Genomic DNA, 20429 nt, shown 5'->3' on the forward strand with positions numbered 1-20429 from the left:
TCAACTGTGGCGATGGGCTTGAAAGACTCCACTTCCACTTTGCTTCACCATTGCTTTGTCTGCGTTGGTAAATTAATCGGGGCCAGGATTTGTATCTTATGATTGTCCGTATTGTTTAATTTCTAGCACGTTCCGTGACATGGTTTTGGCCCGTGCCAACTAGCACACTCCCAGATGACACCTGTGGCAGGATGGCGTGGGAGAGGGACTGTTCTCGGCAGGCGTTATTGAAAAGGTAACCCGTGTTTTGCAGGGGAGAAGAGTGTAGAGATGCGGATTTGAGCTGGATGTGCCATTTCCCTCCGAGCCTCTGGATCCTGGTGTATTTTATACACTAGACCGGCCTCTCTCGGGCTTAGCTGAGATGAGCATCCTTAGATGAGGATGCTGAAATACAAGCTTTTGCTTCCTAACTGCATTGCTAGCGCTGTTACCCGCAAAAATATCAAGCCACCTCCTCTTCCTCTCCATGGGCCATCCGTGTGGGGCTTACAGCCCCACTTCCACAGCACTAGGATTTTTTCTCTTTGAATAAGAGTCAGGCTGGGGGCACAACTCAAGTTTCACGTCGAGCTAGCAACACAATGAAAAGAAACCCTGTGAGCTTCAGCGAGCTGTCTAGAGAGCGGTCTTCCATCGTGCAGCTCATTTGCCAGCAGAGGTACAACAGCAGCTCACCAGCCAGTGTTGTCACAGGCCCACAACAGCAAGTTGGGTAAATAATTGCTGTTGTGGTATGTATATATTTACTTATCACACAGGGACACAGTAATTGCACGTACAGGTCACACATTTGCATGCACGCATGGATTTATTTTTTTTTTTTTGAACTTCACACCTACAGTTCAATCTTCAGGCTTCATTTGTAACACTTTACGTGCAAATAGGCAGTGTTTACTTGCCTCTGTGGGATTTCTACTTTGTAAAGCCCTCTGCATTTCTCTGTTGGAAAGGATCATTGAATTCCTGAGCACTGCTGATGCTTTGGCTGAATGTGTTCTTTCAAAAATTGTATAAGATATACCTATATATGCAGTATTCTTTATAATCCTTGATTGCTCTGACATAGTTTTCTGTTGTCTGAATTTTTAGTTGCGAATGAAGACGTTATTAAAACCATAGTCTCACTCACTCACCATTGAAAGTATTTTTTCATTTAGGTAGTATGTGGTGTACTAGTAGGACGTACATCACTAGTAGCTGTAGGCTGCACAGACTTGTGTTTTTTTTGTCTTGAAAACAATAGGATTGGCTGCACAGTGATCATGTATTTAGCACCAAGACTTAAGCCCCTGAGACAGTTCTTGATGATTCTTGAAGCAGCAAAGGAAGAAACAACCTGGAGTCATCTGACTAACCAGTGTACCTTCCCTTCTTCATGACACCCTGTGTACTGCGCTGTTATCGTGGGGATTAGAAACACTGAGCAAATAGGATTTTGTTGTGTCAGTGCTAGGTGGAATGATGTTTTTACATGCTGGCTTGGTGGGCAGTTTTCTTTTGAGGCTAGATGGTAACAGTCGCACAGAAATTGTTACGAAAAAGAAAAGGCAGAGAGAGGTGCAGAGCCTCCTGTGTAAGCTGTGTTTACCGTTGTTGCCACGCTATGCGCTGCTCTCAGTATTTATTAGCTGAAGAGGCTGAAAAGTCAATCTGGAAGAGATTGTGCTGACTACAAGTTTCTGTAGCCTTTGGTGGTGCCAGCTGCAAAAATAGGCAAATCCGGCTGCAGTGGAAGGGCGTGATGGGGCAGCTCCAGCCCAACTGCTACCCTGGAGGTGTTTTGGAGGCTTTGGCTGGGAGCCGTGAAATGCATCTCCCTGGGGAGGACTGCATTGCAAACAGACCTTGCCCTTCCCTATCGGTGAATTCCTTTGGCAGTAGGCTGGCACCAGAACACCTAAAAATATTTATGATAAAGCTGGAATGATTTTTTTTTTTCCTCTCTTTGAGATGGGGATGGGGTTTGCATTGTGTTCATTGATTCGTATCTCACAAATGACTCTTTCAAAAGGTCTCGTTATAGCAGCCACTCATTAGTGGTGGCACCGTACCTGGCTGAAGGCCAGGTAAAAACATGTTTCTCAGTTTCTCGCTCTTATATGGCCTAAAACCAAACACTAACAGCTCTCCTTTGACTTAAGTGGCTGTTGGTTGGATCAAGCCACTCTGTTGTAGGAAACAGAGGACTGGAGCGGTAGCTCCTATTTTTCCTCGGAGTTTAGCTTTTGTAAAGAACAGGAGGAGGAGAACTGAAAGGTCTTCTGCACCCCAACCTAAAGGAATACCTTTGAAATAGGATATGTGTTTACATGTATGAAGAGATAAGCTTTAGAAGTACCTTAGAGGTAATAAATTAAGCCTTTATGAATGCTTCAGAGCACTTTCTGTTTTCCCATGGAATTATGGTCCTTGGTAGCTTGGTCAGCTCTGTGTAGGAAGTGTCTTTGTGGGAAGGGGTTAATGCACAGGGAGAAGAGTCTGCTGAACAAAGCAAGCTTTCTGCTGCACATTAAGAATTCAGAAAATTTAGAATTACTTTATCTGTCATCCTTTTACACTTTCTTAAATTGAGTTCATCAGTCACAGAGAATAATTAATCTTTCTTGTTTGTTTATTTACTTACTTTACATAGGAAGGGGAAAATGTTGGGATCAGTTAGGAAATAAGTCTCAATAAGAGCCATTCTCTGCTTTAGGCAGAAATCGGACCACAGCAAATACAGGTAGACTGGTGGTAGCTCCCATGAACTATAATGACACTTAAACTGTTGCTGAACTAAGTATGCAGGTCAATGGGTAGGTCTCTTCATCCCATACTGGAGCTCATACTGCTGCATGATTTACGGCTTTTAGGATCTGCATTAGGCAAGATTAAAGTCAGTGCTGCTTTGCCTACCTAGCTCCTTCCTGAGTGGAGGGGAAAAATACTTCTGAAATCCTGAGCACACAGAAAACAGCGAGAGACCCACACTCATCTTGCAGAGAAACCCCCAAAATCACGGCAACGTTTCCCTGCCGAGCAAATGGCTGTGTTGCCTCAGTTTCATTAGTGTTGTTCAGACATCAGTTATTCAGTCTCTACCCTTGCACAAGTGCCAAAAATCACAGATGTGGAAATCTCGGACGCTGTGATTTTTCACAGTGTTCATGACACAAAGGCAGTTGGCTTGAGAGATCAGAGGCATCTGTGAATGTGAAAAAACTCTGTAAGTGTATGCTTCATCTTGTAAAGGCAATCGCTCATTCAGAAGGCCCCAGAAAAGTGCAAGTACCCTCAGCTGGAACCCTCGTCCCTCTGCTGCAGTGTGGTCTTGCTCCCATTTAGAGTTGATGGGGCTGTTTGAGCCACTGCAGTTCATTACCCAGGGTTTTCATCAGCTGCTGAATTTTATTTGTTTTCTGGAGTGTGCTTCCTTAAAAATATGGTAGCCATCAGTAGAAAAACAACTGAAATAAGAAGTGTCGGACTTGTTTTCTTTTTTCGGTACTATATGGTTCTATAACAAATAAAAGGTATAGATTATTTATACTTATTCAAACAAATAATTTGCAACAGCTGGAACGATAAGGGAACAGCCATGATCTGAAAGTAAAAATTACAGCACAATTCCGTGTGTGTTGTCGGGGAATCATTCCCATGCAACCCAGCAATGGCACAGAGATTTCAGGGATTATGTTCAGATTAAATGTCAGCCAGAGCTGAGCCTTGGCACTGTGCCAGGAAGGTCATATGAGGAAAGTCCCAAACTTTTACACTCCAATAAAAATGTGTTCTGCTTAATACCCATAATATGCTGGAAATGTTAACAAAGCTAATGACCTGGGTTAGAAAATCTCATCATAACTTGATTTTTTAAAAAAAATTTTAAGAAATTTAGATTGAGGACTTTTTGCTGCTTTTTTGGTATTTAAGACTTTGTCAGCAATTTTGTTTTTGAGGGTTATGCCTCTACTGTAGAATTTTTTCTTAGTAGCACGACATAAAGAAACATTAGTCCAAAACTTCTACAACACTGTAAAATTTTTATTTTCAAGTTACACATAAATGGAATTATAACCTGCTAATACATCCACAAGGATTACTACTACACAGAAACATCCCTATTATTTGTAAGATGAAATCCAAGATGCTACAATTCCACAGCATTTATGGGAGAATACTTTATTATGGGGAGGGAGTGAAAAAATAGATACAAATACATAGTTGGGAAGTTGGGGATGGTTCTTTTTTTTTTTTTTTTAATCTGTGGTTGGTCCGTGCCATTCCAAAATACCTGTGGAATTATGATGGAATATGCTGACAGTCTCGTACTGCATTGAGAATGCCTTCTTTTGGTTTAACTTGATCTCAGTTTACAGTAGATTGATTTTAACTAGAACAGGACATTCTTACTCTGAGGGATATCTACACATGGAGTTGTATGGCCTTAGCTATACTACGTGAAATAAACACTGTACTAATCTACCTGCCATCTCTGAAAAAGCTGAAACTGTTTTAAAACTGATTTATTAAATCTCTGTAGTTCTCTAAACGGGATCCTACTGCTGGATGCGGTCAAGGGTATATGACGCTTTTTTTATGTATCATTTTATTTGCTGCCTAGCACTAAACCCAGCCCTGCAGTGGTGTGAGCACCCCTTCCTGATGCCCTTCGTGGGCATCGGGTTATACAGAGAGAATTTTCATGAGGCTTTTTTGGATGCGACCAACATACTGAGTCAAACCACAGCTGTTGGATTTGGTTTGCCAGTGAGCTTCAGTGTATGCTGCTTTGCTCCAAAATTGCCTCATGTGAACGGGGAGCAAAACTTGGAGTCATTAACCAAAGCAGCTGATGACTCTGTGGATTCAGGACTCCACCTTTCAGTTCTAATTATATATATATCTCCCATATTTGTAAACCTGATTTTAGGTATACTATATACACGTGAATGCATCTTCATATGCACATGTCTGCACGTATGTGTAAAGATACGTGTGTAAGCGCACGCTGAAGTTTATTTTCCCCTTCCTCCTCCTGTTTTTCCCCTCTTTGCTTGCTGCAGGCGAGGCACAAGGGAGGGGAGAGAACTCTTTTAGCTGACCCAGGCCAGCATCGCCACGGGAGGATCGACCAACCGATCTGCAGTTTATTAAAGATGGAAGCTGGGAGAAACAATTAGAACTGTCAGCTTTCTGGAGAGTGTCCTGGTGGGAATGGCGGGGTCAAAAAGCAAACTGCAAAGTACGAGGAGACGTGGGTGGCTGCAGGAGCAGGGGCGGGCGGCTGGTGACCGGCGTCCTGAGGCAGGGGCGCCACCGCTGAGTTTTGCAGTTAAAACGACTTCCATCGGTTTGTTATTTATGAAGGACGCGGTGCGCCACCCTCAACATGTCAGCACTTCTTTAAAGTGCAGATTTAAGAAACTGCAGTTTAGAAGTCAGTCTTTTGAAAAGTGTAAATGAATAAGGTAAATTTTCAAGTTATTTTAATAAAGTTAAGCACCTTATGTCGTACCACTTTATGTTCTGAATTATGAAATTGATAGGATTTTTTCCATTACTTTTACTAGACTTCTATTTAAACTGCAGCCAGTGGAATTTTACCATCCTGCAGCCCGAGACACACAGTAATAAATCAACCCTTATTTCCTTATTTGTTTGAAGCTAATATGACAACAAATAGTCTGTTAGCATACATTATTTCTTTGTACTACAAAATATGCAAATACTTCAATGATTATACTTTTATCTCTGTAATATTTTACAAACATGATGCAACGTGTTCCTCTGATAAGTTGAGTTACATAAAAGCAGCTTCACATCTACATAATGCTTTTGCAAAACACTCCCTCTATTTCAAGTTAGGATGTGTGTTCAGCTTGGGAATATGTTCCTAAAGAAACTTCGTTTACCTTATTAAGAAAGACTTCTGTGTTCTCTTAAGTTTCAGATACTTATTATATTTTTTTTTAAATCATCATTTTATCACTTTCTGGACTGCTGCCTGCCCAGCGAGGCTGGCGAAGGTTTGGTAGTTACGGTGCTGCTGAGTTCTGCAGTTAAATTGAGTTTCTTGTTTATGAAGGGTGCCGTTGGACTCCCTTGCACTTTTCTTCCCCCCACTTCTGCGAATATTTTCTGTAACTGGATGTTTGTTTTCTAGTATTAATCCTTAGTGGCTTGACAATGCCAGACACCTTCTCCCTCTATAACCTGTAGAACCACCCAAACTGGCGTTACCCCAGTGGGGCTCACCCACCGTTGTACCTCTGCAGCGCCGGGTCGATAGCATTTATTTTAAGCAGGATCGTTTTGAGGGACCGCGAGGGCTCTTGGCTCTCACTGCCTGTGTCACTGCATCCCGGTGCCTTGCTCAGGAAGGCAGGTGTCGCGGTGCCCGTGATGCTGATGCGCTGGTGGGTACTCGTGTGCTGGGGCAGGTGCGGGCGACTCCTCCATGCTGGCCACCCGGCCTGGGTTCCTCAGGGCACGGGTCAGCGCTAGTTGAGCATTGAGTACCGCGTAAAGTTGTATCCCGAATTTTTTGAAGTGTTTTATCCTAATGTGAAAAGCACAGTATGCTAGGGAGGAGTGGGAATGTCTCCCCCTTTTCCACAGAAGGGAAAAATAAACACATAATGATAGAAGAACTAATTTCGTCTTACCTCTGCAGCACTGGCTGTACTGTCTCAAGCGTTTCTCTTTATAAAACCACGTAGCATTACTAAGCATCTGTTTGCTGGGTGAGATAGCCAGGTGTGCTTTGTGTCCAAGCGAGCGATTGTAGCCTGAAACATTGCTTCAGATGCTTCGTGAGTCAGATCATTCATGACTGCAGTAACGAGATTATTCGTGGTAGGCTCCTCGTTGTGACAATGGTCCTTTGTTTGAAGTCTGCATTGCATATGTGTTAGACTTCCGATTTGCAGATTGCTTCTCTGCTAGAAAACAGCATTGCAGCAGGGAACTGAAAGTGAAGGTCAGTGCTGCTAAATTCAGGATGTTACTCAGTGCTGGAAATAATTGGGAAGACTCATAGTTGGGTTAAAAGCTTTAATCATGACTTTCATTGAGATGATACTGCTTCCTATTGTTCCTGAGGTTGGATTTTTATTTGGTTTTTTGGTGTGTTGTCTTTTTTTTTTTTATTAGGTTTCTTTTTTTTTTAACTCTATCTGCTGATTAGAACTGAGTAAATACTGCCAAAAGCATTTCGTTACTCATGACCATGTAAGAGCTGTTCTCTTTTTATGGTGATGATCCTTTACGTACACACAATTTTGTTTAAGGAAAGGAAGAAAAACCCAGCATTTCTTCAGTGTTTTAGTGTAACCTTAGGGTTTTTTATAAAATTATGCTTGTTTCCATAAAATAACTGCTGTCAAGTCCCTGCATTACAAGGTGATTATCTCCCACCGCAAGGTGATTACACTTTGTGGTGGAACCGTGACCAGAGTGCTTTAGGCTTAGGGAGTGTTTTCTATTAGCTTCTGGCTAAGATTTGACCTCCAGACCTTTCTCCCGAGGGGAGCATCCCTGTGTGATCTCCCTCTGCCCGGCGTGCAAAGCGGCCGGGGCGCTCATCCCTGGCGAGGAAAAGTGGGAAGCAGGTGGTACCAGAGTCTTCCTCCTCTCGTGGCATCCCACAAAGTTTGCAGGCAGGACTGGTGGCTGCGTGGAGAGGAGGCAACCTCTGCACCGCTGGAAAGATGATGATGAGTCAGTGATGATGGCTGTACGCAGTATTTCTGCTTCCCTTCGGGAAAAGGGAGAGGCCATCCCAGCGTTGGGCCAGCACTTCAGAGGGAATCACCGGCACCGTTTGCTGCAGTAAAGGTCTAAAATAACCGTGTTTCCCATGGAGGGTGTCAGCAGCTTGTAACGAAAACACAGAGCAAGCTCAGTTCCTGAAAAGCACATCTGAAACTAAAACAGTCCCTTTGTTTTTCGTTCTTTGATGCCAGATTTTATCCTTGGAGCTCAGAGATTTCCTGATGTTTTCATTTGAAACTGCACTACTTCATGCAAGATGAACACGGCTTAAAATAAATACAGTGCGAGCATTGCAGGGACTCTGTCCTGTGCTTGGGCATGTGATTTTTAATTTTTTCCCCCCAATTATTTACTTGATGTGTTCTACAGGAGAGGATTGTTTAGGTTATCTATGTTAGCTATGAATTTTCAGCCCCGGTGTAAATTTGAATTCCAGGTCATTTTGTTGCAAGTTCACCTAATATTTATACACTCACTTTCAGCGATAAAAAAGCAGCAGTTAATTGTTTGACAGGAAGAATAAAGCATTTGACTATTCTGTATTGTGTGGGGCGTTATGACAGATTTCTTTTGATTGTGCAGCATTCAAATTATACATCAGCAACGTAACATTACATTATGTTTTATCTGTCTGCACTTCTACAAGCAATTTCATTATTTTAATAAAAACTTACAGTGATCTGAAAGCCCCTTTTATATACATATAGTAATAACTATACACATATGATTTTGTATATTGTTATACGGGTCTACATTTTCTGCGTCCTACAGCAAGATGTAGACTATTGTTGCTCTTGAGATACCTGCCAGGTAATTGAATATAAAAATTGAATTTTTTGCTAAAGGTTTTGGTGATCTCTGAAAGTATTCAGATTTTAGCCATGTCATTTGCAGCCGGCAAAAAAGCTTTCACTGAAACAGAGATCAATTTTTTGAGACTTACTTATTTACAAATGAGATTAAATGGGAACATGACTTAAATTTGTCCTAAACAGTTAAAAGGCCAGTGTTTACTGATCACCTTTTCCATACATCTGGATCAGGGCTGTTTAAATTGCGGACTTTCATCTAGATTTGGAGAGTGAGTGTATTTGACCTTGCTACAACTACATGAAGTTTCTTAGATGTTGTTGCAAATGCGGCGCTTCTTGCTGTTTTTTCCAGTATTTTGGAGAGTGGATTCACCATTCCTAGTTGTCAAGATTGTGCACGACTCTAAACCACGACATGCAGTTTAATATAGTGTTACCTTGTTATTTAGTGCAAAGGATTATTTTTTAATGAAAGGCAAAAAAATTTAAGCTACAGGATCCTGTTCTCAGTGAACTCCTTGATATGATAGTTTTATTTACCAAAAAAAAAAAATTCTGATATATTTCAGGAGAAATTATTTCTATGAAAGTGCGTCAAACCTTTGTTTTTGTGATCAGAACTTGTTACCAAGTTTAATAGGTATTAATTTATTTTTCACTATGCTATGCTTGAGGAAGCCCGAAGAATCTTATGTTGGTTGTAAGCATTATGAAGGTCAAAAAATACATTGGGAGTCCGGGGTACTGACTTCTGACATTGTGCCCCATTTGTAAAAGTGCAAAATGAGCAATAATTATATTGTGACTATAGTTATATGTGTAAGCTGTAATTGTAGAGATAGGAAAAGATCTCTTTGGAGTTACTAAGTAAGTGGAGATACTAAGTACCAAATTTGGGTTGTCTTATTTCTTCTTATGTTTTGAGAAGTTCACAGATTTGCATTTGCAGTTTTACAGCAAATACCAGATTTTAAACTCTTTTCAGCAGGAGCACTAACACAATTACTGTGTGTTCACAACTGAGCAAAAATTTTGAAAAGAAAACAGTTTCCCCTTTCCAGTTTCCACAAAACTCTTAAAAGCAAGCAGTCACATGAAAATATTCTCTTAAAATTGTTTGACAGTGCCATTCAAAAATGAGGTGGTTTGTTATCCTAGTTGTTAGCTCAAGCACTACCAGATAATGATACTTCTGAGACCTGTGATTATTCATTGCTAAGTTTATTAATAATGCTACTATTTTATTCTCTTATTGTAGCTCTTCACAAAAACCTATGTATTGCAAGGGAGCTTGCTCAGGTTTTCTCTTTTACAATCACAGCGTGCTTTTTTTTTTTTTTTTAATTAACGTATAGAAAAGGACATGATCCTTAATACACAGCCTTACTAGGGAAGTGTAAGGAGGAGAATGAGATAAATTAGCCCTAAAAGCAAAAGGCAAAATGAAGTCTAAAATCTAAGGAAAGGTCTTCACTGAACTTTGAAATATTTATCTAAATCAGCGTGGCAATGATTTCCTCTGTGAGCGCTGTAAAAAAAGAAAATCTGGAATTATTTGCCTAAGGTTGAAGCATATCTTTACTAGAGATGCGTCACTGCTATCTGTGGACCATTCAGTGGTCAACATGTAACAATCATCTTATTCTTTATAGTGGTCAGTTTATCAAAATTTGTTCCTTAAGATCTTCACAAATGCATTTTTTTAATGTGGTGGAATTAAAAAAAAAAAAAGCACTACCACTACAACTTTTTAAATATACTTCTAAAAGAGCTTCCTTATGCGCACGCTTTTAGCAATGCTTTACCCAAAAGCATCTTTTGCATTCCTCTCATTTTTTGTCAACGTCCCACAAGAACTATACCTCAAGGGTGTCTTCACTTCCTTCCTGTCTTCTCCTGTGTTTGGGGATATTCCTCCCATACACAGAGACATCAAAATACTTGTTTACTGAAGTGTTTGTTCTCAAGACCTCTGGAAATCAGTCTTGCCCTGAGACTGAATTGGTCCATTGTTCCACTTAACACTAAATAAACAAAACATCTTCTTGCTTAGTAGGAATGGAAATGTATTTCCATGCTCATGAACTTCTACAGAGACGTCCATTTGCTCAGTCTTCAATATAACAATATTGGTGACACAATTTCTGGATACCTAGCATCATTGTTTGCCATTGCAAGAAGAATTTGGAACGCATGTGGTAAAGGCCATTGCACTATAGCATAATAAGGCTATTTTTCCTCTATCTGAACAATTCTGACTTTGAACAAGGGATGGTACCGTGTACTTCTGTGCAATACTGGTGAAATATTTAAACAGTTGCAAATGTGAAGACAGGCTGTTCCAACTAGTTTGGCCAGGAGACAACATTATTAAGTCTTCTGCATGTACACACCCTTCTTAATCACTGAAGATTTCATAAGGAATTTTTGGCTTAGTGCGATAGCTTCACTGTAGAGGTGGAGTAGCTGACCATCGAAGCTGAAGAAGAGCTTGACATATGGTGGATTATCTTTTGTACACTGTAGAGATGGCCGGAATCAAAACCTTGCCTCACAAGGTTTCAGAACAACAAGTAAAAGCAAATTGAACCCAGTTTTTTGAACTTTTAGTCTTGATTTATTTTATTAAACTACTGTACTTGGAAGGATACTGGCCAACAGCACCAAATTGTGCATTGATCAAGGCAGATATCTTGGTAGGCAGAGTCACAGAAACCTTTTGGAAGCATCCTTTCATCTAGTGGTACGGTGTGTGTGGAATCCCCCAGAGGTAACTGTCATTAACTACTCCCACGAGGTTCCTAACGGAGAAGGCTTTTCAACACCAAACCTGAATCATGAAGCATTCCTTTGATTGATTGCAGTCTCGTGTTTGGGAATGTAACTAACTTCTTGTTTCAGCTGCCAACACGCTGATGCCCAGTGATACCTGAGATGTCGCAGAGGGTGGGGTGTCCCACTTGGCCTCCAGCAGTGGCTCTAGAAGGGGAGATACCCCCTAATGTTGGGGTTGTACCTGGAAACAGGTGGTAGAATGTGGAAAGCCCGGTGTTATTTAAATCCACCTGAGAATTTGGGGTTTTCTCCATTTTCATCCTTTTGCCTTTGACTTTTTCCTCTGTTATAAATAAGACTTAAATGTTTATGTAAAAGGGGACCAGATTGACAGCAAAGATGTCAGCCACTTCTCACAAGAAAAGAAGCGTTAGTCTTGGTCTTCATCTTATGTAATAATGGCCAAATGACCAAAACTTAGTATTTTTTCTTTATTTTTTTGGCATGGAGATTAGCCACTCGTAAAATCTCTTCTACTCTGGCTGGTGATCTCCTCATTACAAAATCGAAGACTTCTTAGGACAGTTCAGGGAAGCGTGCAATGCATTTCCTCTTGGCCGAGAGCCAGAGGATTCCAGCACGGTCGTTCTGGCACAGTTGGTGTGTTTTAAGCAGGTGTCTACATGTGTGTAATAAATCTAGTTATGCTGATAAATCTGAGCAGATAGTTTAAAAGTATGTGTTACAGTGAACAAGGCTGGTAATTTACCATGTCAATAAAACAAAATATAAGCAGCATTTCTCTAATGTGTGTAATGTACAGTAATTCTGTAATGTAACGGCTCCATTGTGTGAGCCATTTTTAAATTCTGGTTCAAGATGTTCTTAATGCAGATGTTTATGTATTTTATTTTATCACTAGTCCTCTTTCAGTTAAAATCTGCAAAACTGATTCTCATCTTCTTACAGTGGTATCAGCCAGTCAGGTTCACCAGCAACAGTCCCTGACAAAAGGTATAAAATTAAGGAGGAAATGGAGAGCTAAATCATACACATGAAAAATATATGTAGTAAAGTAAAATTGTCAGTAGGGTTGCATTACCAAAGAGTCACTTTTCCAGATGATGTTCCAGTCTGTTCTTTGAAATCAAGAAAGCTTTTTAATCCTACCTGTATCGCTTACATCAGACTGTTGCTAGTTAAGTTATTAAAATTCAGCAATGTCTCAGGTGTTCTGGAAATCTTAGAGAATCGGACTGGCCATTTTACTGCAATGAGCTCAGTCATTAGCATTGTGAGTTTTGGGGATTTTTTTTACACATTTTTCTTCCAAATTTTTAAAGTCTTAGGCCTTTATTTCAGATTAATGCTCTGTAGGATTGAGCTAATTATCCCTGTACTCATTTGGAATCAGATGACCTCCAGAGAAAGGTCTTCAGCATTTTGTGAAGCTCATGAAGAGCTGAAAGAAAACGAAGCTCAAGTGCTATAACCTCCATGATTACTGTTACTGAGTTTAAAAAAAACAGGGCTTTACAAGGAGACCGTTATATTGCATTTTCCACTTAGCAGAAGTTCTTCTAAGACCCAAAGGGTATGCTGTAGTTTGGACTCTGTTCCTTAAGTGCCTGAGGCACTCAAGGGTTGCCTCCAACTCTGGGAAGAACTAGCAGCCGTGACCAAAAATTTCCAAGATGCAGAGAGAACCACCGCAGAAAGCCCGTGATTCTCTGTTGCTTTGGGGTTTTCCTTAAGGAGAATGCATGCTGAAGCTGAAGGTCAGTTAGTCAGGATCTGTAGATGAGTATCTATACAGTATAACTGTATCTATATAGCACATCTATGTTGTATCTGTATATTGAGGATCTATATATGAGTTGATGATTTAAGAGGTGTGGCCTGCATAGCACATTAAAGGATAATCCAGTCCCTCCTTCCTTTAAACGCTAAATTAGGAAAAGTCCAACATCCTGAAGAGGCCTGGATGTGCGCTGAAAAACGGGATTGCAGCAGGCTCTTTTCCCCTCTGTAGGATGGTTTGTCCTTGGACATGAGCCCTGAGAATGTGTCTGACCTGTCTGAGCAGACCTTTCCAAGTGCCTTTGGACAGAGCGCGCACACATTGCCCCTGTTGTCTCCCTTCCTCCTGCTCAGGATACCCAGCTAAAGCTAAGGGTAGCTTAGGTGAATTAACAGCTTTTTCACTTTATTTTGAGACTGTTTTGATCATCCTGAGTTTAGGAGCATAAATTCCCCTTGGAGTCTGTCTGAGCTGCCGGTTGAGAGTGAGGGGGTTGTTCAGTGCATAGTCTGAAAAAGCAGACAGATGAATCCTCTTCAAACTGGGAATACGGTTTCAAGTAAAGCACTTCTTTCATGTGTCCTGATGCACTGATAGTCAGTTAATCATAGAATCTAGTTCTCTTAGCTGTGTGTTTTGGGGAGTCTGCAGATCTAATTCAAACTTCTAAAGAGCATTAGGAGCTGCAGATAAAAGGCTCGACATGCATGCAAAATACTGTGAGAACAAGCAGTGCACTATGCTTAGGTTCAGCTGTAATTACATTTTGTGACCAAGAGGAGGAAGGAAGCATGATTTACAGTGTTGTGATTTGTGATGTTTTTCATGCGTTTTGGCGTTGCAATGGTATTGGGGCTCTTTTATTGTGTACTGCAAATCTTTCCCCGATGAGAGTAATAAGGATGAAAGCAGGAAAACCACGATATTGATGACCATGCTTATAAGAGAGTTGTGTGATAATCCATTCTAAATCAAATGATGATGTACAATAAACAAGCACCTACCACAAAGAAGAAAGCATTGGGATGTCTAGCACTTGGGTGAAAATAAAAGTAAAATACCCATTCCGTGATACTGCATTTCCCTTGGTTGTCATATGTATAAATTGAAAATAATTGCACCAGTCAGTGGAATTATATTACAGCTCAACAAAAGATGGGAATTATCTCCTGCTACTTGTTTACTGGAGACATGAAAAGTTTGAGTTCACATTTTGAAGTCATTATGTGTTATGGTGTCACCATATCTGGCACTGATGTGAATAGCTAAGAAATTGAAATGAATAGAGAGTGTTTATATAGCAATGAGTTACAGATCTGATCAGGAGGAAGAGAGTTCATGTGAACTGGGTTCTTGCACAGGGGGCTGGAGGGTTACCAGGGCTTTGGACATACGTGGGTGGTAGTTCTGAGAACAGGTTCCAGTTTAAAGCAAACACTGGCATAGTAATCGTTGTCTGATCCTTTCACACGTAGCAGAAAGTAGTATATTTAGACAGGCAGTTATTTGTCATAGTTTTTATGTATGTTTGCATGCACAGGATAATTTACACTTTTGTATATAAAATATGTGTAAATCAAATAATGTAGAATTTTGTGTATATGTTCTTGGGTTTTTTTGTGACATCTGAAGAAGTACCAAGATATAAAACGATTTTAACTTTTTTTTTTCTTGCAGAATTAATATTAAACTTCATGTAGAATAAAGGAAGCATTAGTCAAAGCATTCTGCTTACCATTTCTATGCTCAGAAAACTGTGAGTTTTTATTGCCTTTCTTGGCCAATGTATAATGACCCAGCATTTCCACTGCTGAAGAAGACTGATTTCTTGTGCAAAAGCTGATGATACTAATTAATCTACCTGAGCTGTTTTCCTGAGTCTCTGCCCAGTCAGTGTTGTGTTGAGATGGGGTTAGGTGACCAAGCTGTAGGTGCCTGAACTTCTCGCTGTACATCTCAAGATTTACAGGGTGCATCAGGACATGGGCGCAGTACGTAGTGGATGTTATGCATGTAGTATCTTGGACCTAATTTGAATGAAAATGTGGAGACTTTACACCTTACAGATTGAAAATGAGTGAAGTGAATGAAGAACTGGACCAGAACTGAATTAATTTTTCCAACACCAGCTTTCAAGTGAGGCTGGATTGAAATTACCCCGCTTCTGATTTAGAATTGGAAGGGTTTTTAGAAACCAAAATTAAACAGAAACAGGATCCAAAGTTACCATCATGGAGAACAATCCTATGCTTTTGGCAACATCCAATGCATATATTCTCCACAGCAATCTGATCAGTGTAAAAATAGTTTGTCACCATATATTAATGATGTCTTGTAATCTTGACAGGTACAGGCTACAGGTACATGGCATCTGTAAAACAGTGACACAGACAGCAAATATGACACAGACCAGATTAAGGAAGGAACAAACCGGGTTTTATTGATGATATCTCCAGTATTCAGAAAGAATTGCACCATTTTTTTGTCACCGTGAAATACATGCAATACTAGCAAGACCCTTGCCTTGTGATTTTTTTTCAGTGATGATGCATACGCTTTGGTACCAGAAGGGAAAGAAGCTAATTAAGTCCTTTACAAATACACATGAAATATGCAATAAATAAAATCTTGTGAGAGTGCTGCTTAAGGTTATAGTGTTCATCTGTCAGCCTCAAAAGAAAATTCCAATTATAATCCCAGCACGATGAGTGGTTTATGTTATGTGTGTAGCACAGGTATCATCATAGTCTTCCTTCTCTTGATATATTGGTAATTTACTGAATAGTGGCATGAGGCACTGATTTGTTTTATGGGTGTCTGAGAACATAGTATAGTGTTAATGCCCCATATTCTTCAGACTGAAATGGTTTGGATGCCTTCTGTGTTTTATCGAGGTCTAGTGCTATATTTAAATGTGTTTTACCTTACTGATTTATCAGCTTTTCATAAGCATATCTGAACTGGCTCAAATGCTCTCCTATCCCACATCATTCAGTCTGTGTTATAGTCCCTCAGACACCAAATCCTGACAGCTGCCTGTCCTGTATGATCATTTGTGCTTTTATTCCCTGATGGAAAGTGTAATTAGAGAACAATGATTTAGCTTTTGGGTTGACATACACTTCAGACTTATTACAATACTCTTCTCTTTTCATCTGCTGCTGTCTTCTTATCTAAGTATTATAAATATCTCTTATTTCTCTCCAGTTAACCTCCCAGCTCCCTCAGAGGCGGAATGCTGTGTCCATTAGCCATATAAAAACTTGTTGTCTAGGAGGGGAAGAGTTATTTCTCGTAGTCAGCCTAGTGTGGGAATTTGGAGAGGCAGAATGTAATTAATTATCGAGCTTGAATTTTGGCCAAGGCTCTATTAGACTGAGGGTTACAGTTTATTAATTTCTTTCATTCTTGTGATGATAGGAGGGGCAGGAGGGAGACAAGAGAGTGGGATCTCATGCTAACGTAGAGAGTTTGGACTCTTGCTGTGGCAACGTGTTTCAGTTGTCACCATTTTAAGCTGGACTGCTTTATGTGGCTGTGGCAGGAGGATGGGGGGGTAAAAATGATAGCACAGCTTCGAATGAAATTATTTGCAGGGAGAAAAAATGGTTAATTATACATAAATCAAGCCCGCAAAAACCAACCAGAGCATGAAAGAGCTACAGTGCATGCCCTCTGCCTTTCACAGTCCGTTTCCAATTCACTTGGTGCTTTGTGTTGCTTTTCTGAGGCAATTCTTTTCACTTTAAGTGCATCAACACACATTTTGTCATAATTTGTTGATGGTAACTTTCGGGCCAGATCTAGCAAGTCTCTCGTAGACTATTTAGCAATTACATCAAATATAAATCAATGAGTTGCAGCACAAGTTATTTTATAAGTATATTTTATTTGATTCCCCTGCTAGCTCTAGAGTTAATTTTTGTAGGGAAGAAATAGATGACCGTGACAAGAAGTAAGACTGAATGCATCCGGAATTGAGGGGGAGGAGAAGTTATGTATCCGCCGAGGCCACTCTTCTGCCACATTATTGGGAGCATATGCCACATCAGCGAGCACTTATTGGGATAGTTTTATGCAATGGGGAAATGGGACTGGGGAGTAGACGATCTGTCTTTGACAAATACATCTCTTGTGAAGTTTCAGTTGTGTTCCTCTTCATCACCAAAATTCTTCAAATGTTATCTAAGAGTTAAAATGATGGAAGAAAATTATTCAAGGTCCTAACTTCTCTGAATCTCTTGGTTTTATGGCTTTGTCTTCTTAAATGCATGGTATGCGAAGTCCCAATATGTTTCTGTTTTTAAATAATACGAACAATAATAATTCACAGAGAATTAGATCTGGTTTTTTCTACGTCTAAAGAAATGCTTGCATTCTGAAAAGGTTGTAGCACTGTGTAATGGTTCTGTCGTCCTTGTAAAACAAGATGTACTTTGTCCTGTTAAAATTAGAACTACTTAAGAGGCACCGCAATTATTATGAAATTGCAAATCATCTCTCTCCTGGGAGAAGGTGATTTTCTTCGCTGAAGGAAAGTTGGCATTAATAAGCACATAATCAATGAAAATAGCGTTGTCATAATGGGTATTGAAGTTTATATCTGTGGGAATAAATGGTATTGTACAGCGTAGGAAGAAAAGCAAGGTCCAAGTGAACAGCCAGCATTCCTTTTCATCTTCTGCCCTTTAGACTAATTCATCGTATAACCAGCTGGTTGTGGAAAGTGGAATTCACTGCTGAAAGGAGAACAGGTGAACAACGTAGAAAGTGAGATGAAAATTGGGGAAAAAAAAGATTCTAAGCGGTAATTTAAATTAATACATTTCTATGTATATTTCCAAGTATAATTTCTGGGTACAAGCTTGAACCTCCAGTCACAGAAAGTTTTTTGCCTTATTTCATTCCATTTCGACTCCGGACCGTGCTGTAGTTGCGTGAGCCATGCCTGCTCTGTGTTAAGCAACCAGCGCAAGAAGGGGTAAATGATTAACCGATGATTGCGGTTCCTTTCTGGCCATTGCTCAAAAATCACTGCAGATGTGGGTGGAAACCTTCAGAAATTCTCCCGTGCTGAGGCAGAGCACTCGTCCCGCTTGCCTGCCTGCAGAGGACAGCAGTCCAGGACCTCCCTGCCTTTGCCCCTGCCGTCTGGCAGGGTGACCTTGGCTGTACCGGCATCTCCCAGCCGTGGTGGGACAAAGACGCTGGAGCTGAGTCTGAGCGGTGGCTGTTCTGAAGGCAGGGACACGGGGATTTTGCCTGCGGCGGCTCTGTGCTGCTACTACGTCTGGGTAGCCGGTGGCTAAGGAGGTGTGAGCTGGGCTACACAGCAGCCGCAGAGTAAACACACTGTTTGCCTTTCCAAAGGGTTTTTGTTTAATGTTTTGTCCTCAGTCGTGATTGGTAGCTCCAGCATCCTCTCCCCACGACTGCTGACTGTGAAGTTGTCTATAGGTGGATTTGTAAGGAAACAGGGAAGATTTTCAAAGGCATAAATTTCCGTAAAAAACTCAGTTCGAGCTATCCGCCTGATTGCTGTTTGAGGTACTTCAAATCTTCTTTCTCATTTTTTATAGATAGGTTTCTAATCGTGGAAACAGGGGGGTAAGTTTATATATCGTTTAAAAAGAGGGATCTTCTTCTGATAAAGAGAAGTTTATTTCTGACTGCAGTTATGAGAATGCTTAGAGTCTAAATAACAGGATACCTGCATGGAGGTGCCTAAATATTTAGGAGCAGGATGTTATATCTGAGAACGTTAGCTTTGCGTTGTCCCTTTCTGAGTTATCATGTGATGATATCCTTTTAAGCGTATTTTACTTTTGAGTTCAGTGCTGTACACACACAACACACAGACTTCGCAAAGGCAAGCACTGTACCCCACCCGTGAGTCTGGCTGGCTGTTTGTTTTCATCGTAAACTCATTATCCAAGTCACTTCAATCAGCTAATTAAATCCTCTTCTTTTTAACCCGTTCTTCAGTGGATCCTACTCAACTGTTTTCTGCAGAAGTGGTCCATCTGGGCCACGCGTACGTTCTTTCTCCTCCGCTTTTCACCAGGTTTTTCCCCGGGATGGTGGGTCAGCCTGGTCCTGCTCTTGGCCCGTCCTGATGTCCATCCCAGGCTATGGCACAGGCAGCAACGATGGCAGGGAAGGCATCTCACCTTCCTCTCCTCCTGTGGTGATGATGCTTTGTCAGTGGTACCCAGTTAACCCTATCCAGCACCTCTCACCAAGTTTGCGGAGGTTTGAAGTGTCATCAGATTTAAACTGGTTTTAACTGGCCTGGCAAAAACCACTTCCCTGACTAAAAAGCACCTTCTGCCTGTTTAAAACAAGAAGCATATTTGAATTCTTGAAGGAGGAGCTACCAGATAATATTTTCTCATTGTAAAACAATGTCTTTTTTCCTGGCTTTTATCTTGGAAATCATTGAACAATTTTGGCTGATGTAAGAAAAAAATAGCCTGAGGCACACATCCAACATGGAAAGTTTCAGCCCAAACAATTAGTCTGGCAAAATTATAAGCAAGTGAAAATCAAATCTTATGGGAAGTATTGGATAATCCTTAGTAACAGGCTGTGTCACAGCACTGAATTTGCAAGAACACTTTCTTTTCAACGTGCACGCATGCAACTTGCACACACTCTGATCCAGTGCATTCTGCTAAAAGGCATATCACTTAATTAAATAATCCAGTTAATGTGCATAAAAATCACTCTATCTTAATATGACTGCAGCTAATTGCATGTATTGTTAAACCTGTTAATTGCTGATCATCTATTTGCCTAGTTTGAGTTTTATAACAGCAAACGGAGGATCAAATGCTCAGCGTCCTTTATAACTATTAATACTAGACATATTTGAATAATTATAAAATTTTTGTCCATCCTCAAAAATGTACAGTAAATTTATCATATAAAAGGTCAGTAATTGAAATTCTATTGTGACATAGAAAACTGTCTTGCAATTAATGATTCAGGAAAACAATAAGTTAGCGGAAAGCCTTCAGTCTTCATTCTTCTAATACATAATTTTGGTTATTTCCATATTGCGTTGTTCTCGGTGGGAGTCAGAGGAAGGCTTTGGCTGAATATTCTCTACCCCTAGCTAAGAGACTCTGTTGTGTTTTCATTACGTTTGCCTCACATAATCACTCACTGTTAATTTCAAAAAGGCTTTGATATTTTTGTGTTTGTGTGTGTCCCCTAAACAATAAGCTGATCCAAAACAAAACATGATTTATTGCCTTCTGACCTTACCCACAGCTTTTCCA

The 20429-nt window shown here is 40.4% G+C and overlaps 1 protein-coding gene across 9 annotated transcripts in view; it reads left to right on the forward strand.

The window, feature by feature from the left end:
* Positions 1-20429, forward strand: part of THRB (thyroid hormone receptor beta) — a 177180-nt gene that overhangs the window by 64257 nt on the left and 92494 nt on the right. For 3 of the 9 annotated variants that reach the window (XM_054190827.1, XM_054190828.1, XM_054190829.1), the window contains one exon: positions 127-235. The exons of 5 other annotated variants lie outside the window; for them this stretch is intronic. The gene's annotated coding sequence lies outside the window, so the exon portion shown is untranslated. Of the gene's footprint in view, positions 1-126; positions 236-14830; positions 18694-20429 lie in introns of those variants that run through there. One more of the 9 variants, XM_054190834.1, reaches the window with a different exon arrangement.

This window comes from Rissa tridactyla, chromosome 2, assembly GCF_028500815.1.
Source record: "Rissa tridactyla isolate bRisTri1 chromosome 2, bRisTri1.patW.cur.20221130, whole genome shotgun sequence".
NCBI classification, from domain to species: Eukaryota; Metazoa; Chordata; class Aves; order Charadriiformes; family Laridae; genus Rissa; species Rissa tridactyla.